Raw genomic sequence first — 16,286 nt, 5'->3', positions numbered from 1 at the left:
ACAGCAAACAAAAGCAACTAAAACATATTTTATAAGGTATATGCTACTTCCATGTGTCGAACATGCGTGCATACGCACTTTCCTCAAAGCGAACCTGTGTATACGTTGCTTTGATATGCAGAACCAGCGTGTATATGCCTCTTTTCTAAAGTGAACCTGCATACAGATCTGTAAATGATGATTTAAACATTACAACTATTCCAGACTTCAGTCATACCCAGATCATATCATTTACAGAATAATATATGTGTCAGTATTCAGATCTAGAATATTCATGAGCAAAAACACATAATGATAGTTCATTTTACGCCTTAAGATCCCAATCCATCATTAGATCTAGTTCCTCATCATCTTCTAAGGTTCTTCCTTGGTTCAGATCCAGCAATGCACCATAACCCAATAACCTGCATACTAGATCTCACACTTCATCAGATATTCGATACTTGCACATGTTGGCCTAATGATCTTCTCCTCATTTTATAGTTTGTAGGCCTTTTTCAATACCATGGACCAAAACCACTGAGGACCAATACCTTGGACCAAATACCTAGGGTCAATACCTCGGACCCGATACCTTGGACCAATACCATGGATCAAAATACCATGGACCAAAAACTTAGTTTTCCAAGGTATACGTGCTTTTCCTTTTGTGAAAGTGCGTGTGTACGTATACGTGACTTATATACAGTGAACTCGCGTGTATATGCGGCTTGGCCAATGGTGAACCTGCGTATACCTATCTCTCTTCATTATATGAAGTTTGATCTGTAACTTTGTGTTGTTAACCTGCTGTACTGTGATATGTCATCTGAGTGATTTGCCTTCTGAACTGATTCCTTGAAGTTGCCCTGCATTTCATCACATCTATAAATACTACTGTTCTGTCACATCGGATATCTCTTCTGTAGATTCATCTAGTTACCATGTACAAGTGAGTTGTTCTACTACAAGTGGGTTGCCATCAAGTACAACACATGCATCATAATGCCAACAATCTCCCCCTTTGGACTTGATGGCAACAACAACACCAAGTCACTCTCCCCCTTTGACATCAAGGGAAAAGGGTCATGCTCCCCCTGAGTACATGCTGAATTCTCTGATATGCTGAAGTGTGTTGATTGAGCTCCCATGATTGAGTCAATTCTCCCCCTGAGCACAAGCAAGGTCTACAAAAAGATAACATGACTCTATACATACATCACCAATGACCTTCCTATCACTAATGACTCATACATACATCCATCTCCCAACCAAGTGGGGATATACCAAATTTGACTCATCCACCCAACCAAGTGGGGATATACCAAATTTGACTCATCCACCCAACCAAGTGGGGATATACCAATTGTTTATACATGAAAAAAACAAGAAACATTACATCATTCGTCCCATGCATAGTGGGGTTACAAATTAGGTCTTTTCATGACCTTTACATTAAATGATATACATGACATATATAATAGAGACCAAATGTCTTAAACAAGACCATGATAGTCAGCAGCAACTATCATCAGCAGCATCTGTCAATCAGCATCCAGACCAGCAACCATGTTCTCCCCCTGAATCTATTCCACCTGTTCACTGTCAAATCTGATCATTGCATATGTCAATAAGAGATATCACAGCATCATCATCAATCACATATACATCAGGTTATCAACAACTTTATGAGGATCAAGATATTTCCATATGTTATCAGCAGATTGTAACCATCATCAAACAGAGCAGATAATTCACTAAACCATATCAGACCCCTTTCTCCTGAGTCTGGCCCACTGATTTTCTTCAAACCAACATATACGTGACTGTACCCACAGAAACCAGCGTATGTACGTGACTATGCTTCATGAAACTCACGTATAACCACCTTTCTCTGAAGAAGATAGGATTTAACAGCAAGATGATGCAACAACTACTCCTAGCTTTTGTCTGAGATATTCAAATGTCTCTCTGGGCAGTGGTTTAGTGAATATATCAGCAACCTATTCTTTGGAGGGAACATACTCCAATTTGACCTTTTGTTCAAGCACTTGTTCTCGTAGAAAATGATATTTGATGGGTATGTGCTTGGTTTTGGAGTGCATGACTGGATTCTTTGAAATACTGATGGCACTTGTATTATCACATATAATGGAGATGGGTGGAGTACGTGTGATCTGAATTTCTTGCAAGGTTTGCATCATCCAAAGTAGTTGTGTGCAGCAAGATGCAGCAGCCACATATTCTGATTCAGCTGTAGATAATGCAATTGAACTTTGTTTCTTGCTGAACCATGACACTAACCTGGAACCCATATAGAATGCACCACCACTAGTGCTTTTTCTTTCATCAACAATTCCTGCCCAATCTACATTTGTATACGCATGAAGTGTAAGATCTGTATCTCTAGGATACCATAAACCAAAGTTCTATGTTCCTTGAAGATATTTGAAAATCCTTTTGACTGCCTGAAGGTGTGATTCCTTGGGATTTGCTTGGAATCTTCCAACTATTCCCACAGCATGCATGATGTCCGGTCGAGTACCTGTTAGATAAAGCAGACTGCCAATCATGGATCTGTAAGTTGGTTGATGTACTGTTGTTGATTCATCATTTGAGCTAAGATTGCATCCTGTTACCATTGGGGTACATACTGGTTTAGAATCTTCCATGCCATACTTTTTCAGGATCTGTTTGAGATATTTGGTTTGTGAGAGAAAAATACCATTTTTATTTTGTTGAACTTGTAGACCAAGAAAATAGGTAAGCTCACCAAGCAAGGACATTTCAAATTCTTGTTGCATAACTGAAGCAAAATTCTGACTCATGGATTCTTCATTGCTACCAAAAATGATATCATCAACATAAACAACAATTATTAGAAATTTACTAGTGTCAATCTTTGTATATAGATTGCTATCTTCTGACCCCTTTGAAAAACCTTGTTGGTGGAGATATTTGTTAAGACGATAGTACCAGGCCCTTGGAGGCTGTTTTAGACCATAGAGAGCCTTTCTGATTTTGCATACAATTTTTGCATCATTTCCAAGAATGAATCCTTTTGGTTGATCGATATAGACTTCTTCTTCTAAGTCTCCATTAAGAAAGGTAGATTTTACATCCATTTGATATACTTTGAATTTCTGAAAACTAGAAAGAGCTAGAAACATGCTTATGGCTTCAAGTCTAGCAACAGGTGCAAAAGTTTCTTCAAAATCTATACCTTCTTGTTGAGCGTATCCTTTGCAAACAATTTTGGGCTTGTTTCTAATAACTTCTCCATTTTCGTTCAGCTTGTTTTTGAATAGCCATTTAGTTCCTTTGATATTCTTGTCATGAGGTCTAGGAACTAATTCCCAAGTATTATTCTTTTCAATTTGCTCAAGTTCTTCATTCATGGCCTTGACCCAACATTCATCTCTACATGCTTCATTTACATTTTGAGGTTCAATGGAAGATAGTAATGCTAGATAGCTTGAGGCTTCGACAATAGTTCTTGTCTGCACACCTGCCCCTTTTTCCCCTAAAATTTGAGTTTCTAGATGATTTTTCTGAACGTACCTGGACTGAGTCTTTTCTTCTATCATTATCTTTTCCTCTGGTGCTTCATTGGTTTCTTCTTCAGAATCAGTGTGATTTTATGTGGGAAAATGATCCTCATCTTCTTCATTGTCATACTCTTTGGTTTTTATCTGTTTTGGATTTTTGCATGCTTCATCAACTACAACATCAATACTTTCAATAATTTTCCAAAGTCTTTTATTATAACATTTATATCCTTTACTTCGGGAAGAGTAGCCAAGAAGAATACCTTCATCTTATCTGGGTTCAAACTTACCAAGTTTTTCATTAGTCCTTTTGATGTAACATTTGCTTCCAAAAACTTTGAAGTATTTTACAGTAGGAGTCTTACCATACCAAAGTTCATGTGGAGTTTGAGTGTTGTTTACCCGAACATTTGCTTGGTTGAGAATAGTGACGGCGGCGAATGCAGCTTCACCCCAGAAGGTTGCAGGAGTTCCAAATTCATCTAGCATAGCACGAGCCATTTGTTGAACAGTTCTGTTCATTCTTTCTACCACTCCATTTTGCTGAGGAGTCCTTGCGGTGGAGAATTGCCTTTTTATTCCATGTTGTTCACAAAAGTCAAAGAATTCATCCGAGGTAAATTCCCCTCCTCGATCAGATCTGAGGCATTTGATTTTGCGATCTGATTCATTTTCAGCCAAAGCTTTAAAGGCTTTGAACTTTTCAAATGCTTCATCTTTATGCTTTAGAAGACCTATCCAACACATTCCGGAAAAATCATCAATGAACAATATAAAGTATTCTTCTCCACAAGGTGAATTTTTCCTTCATGGTCCACATAAATCAGTATGAACAAGTTCAAGAGGCTTACTAACTGACCCTTCCTCTTTGATGAATTGAGATCTTGTTTGCTTACCGAATTGACATGATTTTCATATAGTATTTTCAAGAATGTTGATATCTAGAAGATCACGAACAGCCTGGAATCTGCATGCTTTTCTTATTTGAGAAAAGCTTAGATGTCCCAATCTTTTGTGCCATATTCAGTTTTCATCATTTTTTCTTAGATAGCATTTTTGTTGTCCTCCCTTGAGTATGTATAGGTTGTTTGGAGTTCTTGTACCTTTAATCACAGTTTCTCCTGTATCAAGCTCACGAACAACACATCCATTTGATCGAAACACTACTTCATTTCCTTGATCACACATTTGACTCACACTCAACAAGTTATGTTTTAAGCCATCAACATACATAACATTCCCATATTTAACTTTTTCTTTCAAGAAAATAGAGCCTTTACCTTTTATGACAGCAGGAGTGTCGTTTCCAAATGAGACACTCTTTTCCTTTTCTAAGGCATTATATGAGTGTAGTTTTTCTTTGTCACCTGTCATGTGTTTTGAGCATCCATTGTCGATGTACCACTGGTTTTCTTATCCTTCTGCATACAAGGCTATACCACATATTTCTGTTTGCGGTTCTTTCTTTCTCCATATTTTTGGATTTAATGGATTTTGCTCCTTTTGAGATATTTGCCGAAATTTACTCCTGCATTCAGATTCTTCATGGCCAAAGTTGTTACAGATTGAGAATTCTATTTCATTTTCAAGAAGAGAAAAGTTATTATAGGAACTTTTCTTGATCCCTGTCACATTCCTTTGATTTCGTGCTTCTCTAGTCATGATGGTTTTGTAAGCAACACATTGAGCAGCTTTGTGTCCAAAATTATGACATGAGAAACATTGACCATTAAAGTAGTTCCTGCGATTATCAAATCTACTAACCTGGTGATTGTAGTTTCTATTGATATTAATCTTTGAAGCAAATTGAGTACGATTTACCTGAGGTTGGTTGTGGATTCTGTTCATCCTTGAAGTAAATTGAGCCTGATTTACCTGGTGGTCTGCTTTATGCCTTTGCTGACGATTGTCAAATTGTTCACTGCTCTTTGTTGCATCAAGATAGATTTTAGAGGAGGTTGACGGCTTCTGTGCTTGAGATGATTCTCCAGTATATCCAAGACATGTCTTTATTAGAGGAGAACGCTGCACTTTGATAATTTCATTTAAGGTTTTTGATCCTTTAGCAAATCTAAGATTGAGAGCTTTTGTTTTCTCAAGATCCTTTCTTAGGCCCACAATTTCACATTCTAGTTTTTCATTGTGTTTTTATCTTTCAGTAAGTTGGTATGTCAAGGTATCTATAATCATATTATTTTCTTCTAAAGAGATTTTGAGTTTAGATATTTCTTCATACAGGCCATCTTCATCTAAAGCATCCAAAAAATCATCATCTTCCAAAGCCATCAGAAGTCTATAGTCATTACTATTTTCATCTTCATCACTATTTGATAAACCATCGCTATCTTCATGAGTATAGTAGTTCTTTTTACTTACACTTTGTTTTCTATTCCATTTTGCAGATTCCTTCCCTTTATCATATTTATCTTTATGAGGACATTTGGAAACATAATGACCGACTCTACCACAGGCAAAACATTTGAAAGGTAGTTTACCTCTGAATCTTCCGGAACCCCGTTGAAGCTTCTTGACAAAGTTTACTTCCTCTTCTTCTTCTGAAAGATGTTGTGATTCATCAAGTTCTTCTTTTCCTTTTACTGAAGCTTTAAATGTGGCTTCTCTCATATCTGATGGACCTCCTTTTCTCATCTCAAAGGCAGTTAAGATTCCGTGCAGCTGTGTCATAGTAATAGTCTGCAGATCTTGCTTTTCTTCTATGTCAGATACTTTTGATTCAAACATAGCAGACAAGGATCTTAAAACTTTTTTAACTAATGTAACTTCCTTTATCTCTTCACTTAGATTCTTCATGCAATTAACAACCTCATCTATACGTAAGAAGTAACTAGCTATACTTTCATCATTGTGCATCTTGAGAGTTTCATATTGCATTTTAGCACGTTTTACCTGAGAGTCTCCTTCGTAGCTTAGAACGATTTTGTCCCATATTTATTTGGTGGATTTGAGCTACATAACCTTGACAAACTCTGATTGTGACAGACTTCCCAACAGTGTATTGACAGCCTTGGCATTGGTTTCATATTGCTTTTTACCTGTCGTATATGTAGGAATTGCTGATGGAAATGTATACGCTCCTTCCACGATTTCCCAGACATCTGTTCCAAGAGATTGAAGATAGGTTGTGGTTCTTACCTTCAAATAAACAAAGTTTCTCCCATCAAAGAGTGGCGGTCTAATGGATCCCCCGCTTTCTTGATTACTCATGATGATGGATCTTCCTTCAAGCGATCAAGCTTCTTCTGAAAAACTTGGCTCTGATACCAATTGCTAGAAATAATACTGAGAGGGGGGGTGAATCAGTATTACCAGATCAATAATTTAATTTTCAAAACTGATTTGTATACGCTACTTCAGCTTAGTGAACTAGTGGTATATGCAACTGTACTTAATGCAACCCGCGTATATGCAGAGATCTTTTGATTTACCCAAATTATCATGCATTGAACATTAACCAATATATCAAGAATTCATTATACAGCGCAGTAAAAGCAAAATAAAGCATTACGCATAAGCAACACACATGAACACCAATATATAAGGTGGAAACCCAATGTGGGTGAAAACCACCTGCTACAATCGTCTCTGTCTTCTTTTAATAATAAGAAAATTTTGTTTACAATTTTGTACTGGTGCAGTCTTCTACCAGTACACAGGCTTCTACCTGCAGAAGGCTACAACCTTCTCTCGTTCTCCAGCTTCTATTGGAAGGGAGCTACAACCCCCTAGCTCTTGTACTAGCTGATATGTTTACTATTACGTAGGTGCCGGCCTATAGAAGGCTACAACATTCTCTTTCCTTTTAGGGACCATGTTTCATAAATTTTCAGAATGGATCCATCAATAACATCATTCAATCATCAAATATATCTACATCAACTAATCTCTTTTTGAACCAATCACAACCGAATCAATCAATCACTCTGAAAACCCATCAATCAGATCTTTCAAAATGCTAACACCAAAATACAATAACCATAACCCAAAAGCACTGCATCAGCAAATAGAAGCAACTAAAACATATTTTTTAAGGTATACGCTACTTCCATGTGTTGAACAAGCGTGCATATGCACTTTCCTCAAAGCGAACCTGTGTATACGCTACTTTGATATGCAGAACCAGCGTGTATACGCCTCTTTTCTAAAGTGAACCTGTGTACAGATCTATAAATGATGATTTAAACATTACAACTATTCCAGAATTCAGTCATACCCAAATCATATCATTTACAGAATAATATATGTGTCAGTATTCAGATCTAGAATATTCATGAGCAAAAACACATAATGATAGTTCATTTTACGCCTTAAGATCTCGATCCATCATTAGATCTAGTTCCTCATCATCTGCTAAGGTTCTTCCTTGGTTCAGATCTAGCAATGCACCATAACCCAATAACCTACATACTAGATCTCACACTTCATCAGATATTCAATACTTGCACACATTAGCCTAATGATCTTCTCCTCCTTTTATAGTTTGTAGGCCTTTTTCAATACCATGGACCAAAACCACTTAGGACCAATACCTTGGACCAAATACCTAGGGTCAATACCTCGGACCCGATACCTTGGACCAATACCATGGATCAAAATACCATGGACCAAATACTTTGGACCAAAAACTTAGTTTTCCAAGGTATACGCGCTTTTCCTTTTGTGAAAGTGCGTGTTTACGTATACACGACTTGTATACAGTGAACCCACGTGTATACGTGGCTTAGCCAATGGTGAACCTGCGTATACCTCTCTCTCTCTTCATTCTGTGAAGTCTAATCTGTAACTTTGTGCTGTTAACCTATTGTACTGTGATATGTCATCTGAGTGAGTTGCCTTCTGAACTTATTCCTTGAAGTTTCCCTGCATTTCATCACATCATAAATATTACTGCCATGCATTTTGTCACATCGGATATCTCTTCTATAGATTCATCTAGTTACCATGTACAAGGGAGTTGTTCTGCTACAAGTGGGTTGCCATCAAGTACAACACATGCATCATAATGCCAACATTTAAAAAGACCTCTAACTTGAATTTCTCCAACTAATTAACTCAAGATAAATTAATTAATTATTTTTCAAGCAACTGGTAAGACTAAATTCGAATTTTAATTCAAGGACAAATTAAAATTGGAATATTCTTGTTGCCACATTTCAACAGAAACGTCGTCTTTTTTGTTGGGTTGTGTTATATTCTTTCCACAACTAGCCCACGTAGTTAATTGGGGGGTTAGAAGGGGGGCGGAGCCCCCCCTTCGTTGCACCGATTGCGTAGCAGGGTGAGTCACGGGGAGTTTGAGGGGTGCAGGTGACCCCACTCTATGTTAGGTTGGGCGGACCTACCTATGGTTTTGTGCATGATTTTCGCACATCGTTTTGGACGCGATGGTTTTCGGTCCATGGTTTTGGACGCGATGGTTTTCGATCCATGGTATCGGATGCTTCGACATGTATAAATATGTATTGTAACATTGAAAGGAACATAATGAAAAATCAATCTAATAGTCCCAGTTTTGGGATCCAGGGGAAAATCTCTGTGTATATGTGTTTTATGTGTTATGCTCTCGCATTGTTTATTTTCTGTGTTTTAGAATTCGTATGCAGGTAATTTCTGTACGGGGTTAAAACCTACATTTGGTATCAGAGTTGTTTTGGCTTCAAGGGGATGCCTTTGTTGCTGAGGGGTTTAGCTCGGGCCTGTGGTAGACCTTGTTCAGTGGCAGATCTACGATATCGATTCTGGTGGTGAAAGAAGATAGCGAGCAGTGGAAAGATAGAGATCGAGAAATTTCATGGTCAGAGTTTTGCGTTGTGGAAACTGAAGATGTAGGATCTATTGGTGGATAAAGATCAGTGGTAGATCCGGGTACAAAACCTACGGGAGTGTCCGATGAACAATGGAAGAAGTTAGATCGGAAGGAAAAGAGCACAATACGATTGTGTGTCTCAAATTTAGTATTGCTGAATGTATCAAGGGAAGCTACGATTAAGGCTTTGTGGAATAAGTTAGGGACTTTTTACCAATCTAAGTCTCTAGTGAATAAACTGTTCCTGCAAAAAAAGTTGTATAACCTGAGGATGAAAGATGGAGACTCGGTGACAGAGCATCTGAACACATTTAATATTGTGGTAAGTCAGTTATTATCTGTTGATATTAAAATTTCATATGAAGATAAGTGCATTAGTTTGTTGTGTTCTCTACCAGATTTGTGGGATAGTCTAGTTATTGCAATAGGTAGCAATACAACTGCCTTGTAGTTTGATGAAATACTCTCATCCTTGCTGATGGAGCAGATGAGACAGAAAAATATGGAGAGCCAGAATGGTGATGCCTTGTCTATACGAGGATGGTCCCAGAACAGAAACAAAAATAAGTCATCGAGTGGGAGATCTAAATCTCCAGGAAAACCTTTAAAGGTGGTGTGTTGGAAATATGGAAAGGAAGGGCACTACAAAAGGGACTGTAAATCTAAAGCACCTGATAAAGGAAAGGGATCTGATGATGCTCCTTCTGCAGAGACGAAAACCACCTCAGATGAAGGTGGGGATGTGTACTTGGCTTCTTCAAGTACACATGTAGATCATGAGGCATGGCTGATTGACTCAGGTGCATTCTTTCACTTCACTCCCCATAGAGAATGGTTCTGCGAGTATGAGAAATATGATGGTGGTGATGTCTTCTTGGGGGATGACAGGAAGGCTAAAATCGTTGGTCGTGGAAAAGTAAAGTTGAAGTTGGAAGGTGGAAGGGTTAGAACACTTCTGGGTGTTCTGCATATTTCTGCATTAGCCAAAAATCTGATTTCTATAAGCAAGCTGGATGATGCAGGTGTAAAAACAGTGTTCGAGAAGGATACCTACAAGCTGGTTTGGGAAGCACTGGTATTGATGCGGGGAGTTCGGATTGGAACTCTGTACAAGCTGCAAGGTAGCATTGTTGTTGATGGGTGCAACAGTTCTGTGGTTCCAAAAAGTGGAGTAGAAAATCTAGTGGTCTCTAGAGAGAAGACCATGTTGTGGCATCAAAGGCTTGGACATATTGGAGAGAAGGGCCTTCAAATACTTCATGGTAAAGGTATGGTAGAAGGTATGAGTAATAGCTCTCTGGATTTTGATTTCTGTGAAAATTGTGTATATGGGAAGCAGAATCAGGTGAGTTTCCCCTCTGGTGGTAAGAGGGCGAAACAGATATTAGAGCTTATGCACAGTGATGTGTTTGGACCTGTGAAGGTTCCATAACTAGGTAAGTCTATGTACTATGTATCATTTATAGATGAATTCGCAAGGAATACATGGATATATTTCCTTAAGAAGAAATCTGAAGTCTTTGAAAGGTTTAAAGAATTTAAGGCTCTAGTGGAAAACCAGACAGAGAAGAAGATAAAGGTGCTGAGGACAGATAACGGTGGAGAGTTTTGTAGTAAGGAATTTGAAGAGTTTTGTAAGAAGTGTGGTATAGCACGGCAAAATACTACTCCATATACACCTCACCAAAATGGAGTTGCAGAAAGAATGAACAAGACGTTGATGGAAAGGGCAAGAAGCATGCTCAGTGGTGTTGGGTTAGGACAGGAATTCGGGGCAGAGGCGGTGGAGACAGTATGTTAACTGGTCAACAGATCACGTTCATCAATGTTAGAGGATCAGACTCCACAAAAGGTATGGACTGGTAAGAAACCCTCTCTTTCACATCTGAGGGTATTTGGATGTGATGCATATGTACATGTTCCAAAGGAGAAACGAACCAAGTTGGATAATAAATATGAAAAGTGCATCTTTATTGGGTATAAGGATGGTTTAAAGGGTTCTAAGCTTTTGAACCTAGTAACAAGGAAGGTTGTGTACAGCTGAGATGTGGTGTTCAGAGAGGTGAAAGATGTTATTAAACATGAATTCCAACCAAAGGAACCTGAGAAGATAGAGTTTGATCTAAAGGAGGAAGAATCAGACTCTACAGCAGAGGAGGAATCAGAAGATGAAGAGCCACAAACTCTGGGTGTGAGAAGATCAGTTCGAGAAAGAAGGTAGCCAGAAAGGTATAGTCCATCTACTTTCTATTCAAATTTTTCTTTATCTATTACTGATGATGATCCCAGAACTGTGAAGGAAGTAGTAGATTCAAAGGATGGAAAACTCTGGAAAGAGGCCATGGTTGATGAAATGGCATCTTTGCACAAAATTGAGGCTTGGGATCTGGTAGAGTTGTCAGCAGGAAGGAAACCCATTGGAAACAAATGGGTGTTCAAGAAGAAGACAAATGCAAAAGGAAAGGTGGAGAAATACAAAGCTCGGTTGGTAGCAAAAGGTTATTCCCAGATGTCGGGGATTGATTTTGGTGATATTTTTCTCCTGTTGCGAAGGTAACTTCTATTAGATTACTTTTATTTGTTGCTGCTGCTTTTGATTTTGAGGTAGAACAAATGGATGTGAAGACAACATTTCTTCACGGGGATCTGGAAGAGGAGATCTACATGAAGCAACCTGAAGGCTTTGTGGTGAAGGGTAAGAAAGAACTGGTATGCAAGTTAAAGAAGTCTCTATATGGGTTAAAACAGTCACCAAGGATGTGGTATCAGAAATTTGATACATTTATACGGGGCCTTGGCTTCACCAGAAGCAAAGCAGATCACTGTGTGTATTTTAAATAAATTGGTGATTGTGTTATTTATCTAGTCTTATATGTGGATGATATGTTGCTGGTTGGAAATGACAAAGAAATTATCCACGATTTGAAGACCCATTTTTCCTCCAAATTCGACATGAAAGATCTCGGTGCTGCAAACTATATTTTGGGCATGGAAATTAAAAGAGATCGAACAAAGAGGAAGCTCTGATTAAGCCAGAGGAAGTATGTTGAGACAATATTCCAGAGGTTTAATATGCAGGATAGTAAATTGGTGAAGGTTCCTATTCCTGTAGGTGTAAAGTTATCCGCTAAACAGTGTCCCAAGACACAAGAAGAGGAAGAGGACATGTCCTGTGTTCCATATGCAAGTGCAGTCGGTAGCCTGATGTATGCAATGGTCTGTACTAGACCAGACATTGCACATGCAGTGGGAGTATTGAGAAAGTTTATGTCAAAACCAGGGAAGGAGCACTGGACAGCAGTGAAGCGGGTTTTCAGGTATTTGTGTGGCACTAGTGATTATGGTTTGTGCGACCAAGGAAGACCAGGATTAGACAGAGTGTTGGATATTCATGGCTTTGTTGATGAAGACTGGGCTGGAGATCTGGATCAAAGAAGATCTACAAGTGGGTATGTGTTTAACCTATTTGGAGGTGCAGTCAATTGGATGAGTAAGAAACAATCTGTAGTGGCACTATCAACTAGAAAGGCAGAATACATGGCAGCCACTCATGCAAGCAAGGAAGCAGTTTGGTTGCAGAGATTGTGTTCAAGTATGGGGTTAGTACAGGGAGCTATAAGGATAGACTTTGACAGCCAAAGTGCAATTTTCTTGGCAAAGAACCCTGCATATCATTCAAAGACAAAGCACATTGATGTTCAGTATCACTTTGTGAGGGATATGATAGAATACAAAAAGGTGTTGCTAGTAAAGGTGGACATTTTGAAGAATACTGCAGATGCATTGACAAAATCTGTGAGCTCTGAGAAGTTCTCTTGGTGTAGAGAAACAATGGGTGTTGCAAGGCTGGATAAATGACTAAGCTCTCTTGTGCCCCCTATGGAAAGAAAACAACGAGTGGGAGAATGTTGGGTTGTGTTATATTCTTTCCATGACTAGCCCACGTAGTTAACTAGGGGGTTAGAAGGGGGGCAGAGCCCCCCCTTCGTTACGCCGATTGCGTAGCAGTGGGAGTCACATGGGGTTTGAGGGGTGTAGGTAACCTCACTCTATGGGGTCCGGGGCAGCGCCCCTGGAAAATTTTGGTTTTGGACCCTATGTTAGGTTGGGCAGACCTACCTATGGTTTTGTGCATGATTCTCGTACATGGTTTTGGACGCGATGGTTTTCGGTCCATGGTATTGTAACATTGAAAGGAACATAATGAAAAATCAATCTGGTAGTCCCGGTTTTGGGATCCAAGGGAAAATCTCTATGTATATTTGTTTTATGTGTTATGCTCTCACATTGTTTATTTTTTGTGTTTTAGAACTCGTATGCAGGTAATTTCTGTACGGGGTTAGAACTTACATTTTCTCTAGACCAGTCCTCCCCATTCCATATCTACAATAGTCATATGAGAATGAGACAAACTCCTCCAACTATGTTGTTAGTGAAATCCTCATTCAAAAAGGACATATAGTGGCCTATCACAATGCCACACTCACTAACATTGTCCAAAGATATCCCACCCATGATAAGGAGATGTATTCCATCGTGTAGGCCTGTTAGCAATGGAAACATTATATTCTAGGGAAGGAGATGATCATCCACATGGATCACCATCCTCTTCAATTTATGTAGACACAAGGGAAGTTATAGAATGACCAACATAAAAAATTGTCCACATATCAACAACAATTTTATTTGAACATTAAATACAAGAAGGGTAGCACCAATTATGTCACAAATTTCCTATGTCGGTCCCTAGTCGTGGCACTGACCATTGTTCTCAACTATTATGGGAACGAGACCTTTGGATAGCCAAAGGTATACAACAATGCTCCAAAAACAATTTCACATACCAAATGTTGATGATAGGAAAGCAAGTTCTAGACTTCCACCTCTAGGATGCATTTTTGTGCTACCTGAGACACCTTTGTGTTCCTTCAAAAGAGCGTGCTAAGATGATATGGGAGGTACATTACATTTGAGTAGTAGGCCGCATTGGAGTTGATAAGACATTGGTAGTACTATAGAAGTATTTTTATTGGTCGAAACTTCAACAAGATGTTTGAGGGTATATCAGATCCTGCACTACCTACGCCATTGCCAAACCAACCATTAAGAAGCAAGGCCTGTACACCCTCTGCCTACTCCCAACTAATCTTGGGAATCCATATCGATGGACTATATGTTTGGCCTTCCTTCTACAAAACATGGCAATGATTGTGTGTTTGTGGTCATTGATAAATTTTCTAAGATGGTCATTCTACCCTTCTTCAAGAAGAGTATCATAACAGAAGTTGGTGCCAAGCTCTTTTTTGAATGGGTGTGGGTACATTTTTTGGATCCTGTAGACCATTATATTATATTGGGATAGCAGGTTCCTAAGTGCATTATGGTTGATCCTCTGGTCATTGTTGGACACTAAGCTCACGAAGTCAAAGTCTACCTTCCACCCCCAGATTGATGGCCAGACAAAGTTCCTCAAAAAGATGATTGTGCACATTTCATGCATGTACAACCCCAAACATCCACGAACATGGGATGAGAGTCTTCCCTATGTTTAACATAGCTACAACAAGGCTCTCCATAGGTCAATTAGCTACTGCCCCTTTCAGGTGGGCTTGCAATTTCAACCATTGTGTCCCATTGATGTCGCACTACCCCTTGCAACTACCTAGGCAGACTCTACACATGTTCAATCTAAAGCTAACAAAACTACCAAATTTATTGAACGAATTCAACACATCCACCATCAGGTCCATGATATCTTGCAAAAAGGCAACACTAAGTATAAATAACGTCAAGATCAACAGTATAAATAACATCAATATCAACACCAGGTGCCACACAAGTTTCAAGTGGGAGACAAGGTTTGGTTGCATCTACAAAAGGAATGCCTTGCAAGGGCCCATCTGAAGCTTCAGACACTCTGATATGGACCTTACACTATGTTGGCCCGCCAACAACTCCCCTGCATTTTTTTTCAAAATGAAGTGGCCCCCATTAAAAATTTTGAAAAATTCCTCCTTTCATTTGCACTTGATTAATTGAGAGGTTAATCTGTCTACGTGTATAGATTTCACACTTTTGAATCCTCCAAGTTTACCATGATCTTTTACTCATATCATATTGGTTGTTTCTATGATTGCTTGGTCTAGAGTCAGTTTGCATGACAGTTTTGGTTGCTTTACTGCCCTCAATTTTTCCGCCAGTTTCCTAATGGATGCAATTGCTCATCTCTTGAATTATTCATGGTCCCTTGCTACAATATGTTCCTCCTTTGAGTCTCTTTGACATTAGTTAGCCTCGATTCCATGTTACATTCCCATAACTTGAAAACATGTGGAATCAATAATCTATGATGAATTTGTAATTAAAAAAAATAAGGCTTCAACTTTTACTAATTTCCTATCTCCAAATAATCAATTTGTTTTATACATATTGAATTAATTTCATTACTTTTTGTCCATAATAACAATTCATATTATGCAAATGACTTTCACATGTTCATAAATAAAAATTACCCTTATATGAAAGGCAAATTTTGAAACGTCATAAATAAGTGAGCATAATTTGAATTATCTAATAACCTTCCTTATGTCATCAAGTCATGTTTTTAATGTTCAACCTTCATAAATGCGACTTATATGAGAACTTAGCTATTATTGATCTAAAAATAAGGAAGGGAAATGATATAATATAACCTTCCTTATGTCATCAAGTCATGTTTTTAATGTTCGCCCTGCATAAATATGACTTATATAAGAACTTAGCTATTATTGATCTAAAAAATAAGAAAAGGAAATGATATAATATTTAAGCCCCTTCATATAATCCTTTTAATATAAATTTGGTTAGTTTTCTTTTTGACACATGGAAAATCTTTATTAAAAAAAACCAATATTATTTTGAAAAAAAATAAAGGCCCCAATTCATATTATGCAAAT

The 16,286-nt window shown here is 38.3% G+C and overlaps 1 protein-coding gene across 1 annotated transcript in view; it reads right to left on the bottom strand.

Moving 5' to 3' along the window:
• The window catches only part of LOC149234526 (expansin-A7-like), a 176,290-nt gene extending 160,320 nt beyond the window's left edge, over window positions 1–15,970 (bottom strand). The window contains exon 1 of the mRNA XM_089461199.1: window positions 15,930–15,970. The gene's annotated coding sequence lies outside the window, so the exon portion shown is untranslated. The remainder of the gene's footprint in view (window positions 1–15,929) is intronic.
• Between the last annotated feature and the right edge of the window lie 316 nt (window positions 15,971–16,286).

This window comes from Pinus tabuliformis, chromosome 8 (assembly GCF_031772625.1).
Source record: "Pinus tabuliformis cultivar Carrire ecotype Pingquan chromosome 8, CPIR1, whole genome shotgun sequence".
NCBI classification, from domain to species: domain Eukaryota; kingdom Viridiplantae; phylum Streptophyta; class Pinopsida; order Pinales; family Pinaceae; genus Pinus; species Pinus tabuliformis.
Note: the sequence above shows the minus strand (reverse complement) of the source record. Positions and strands in the feature narration are given on the sequence as shown.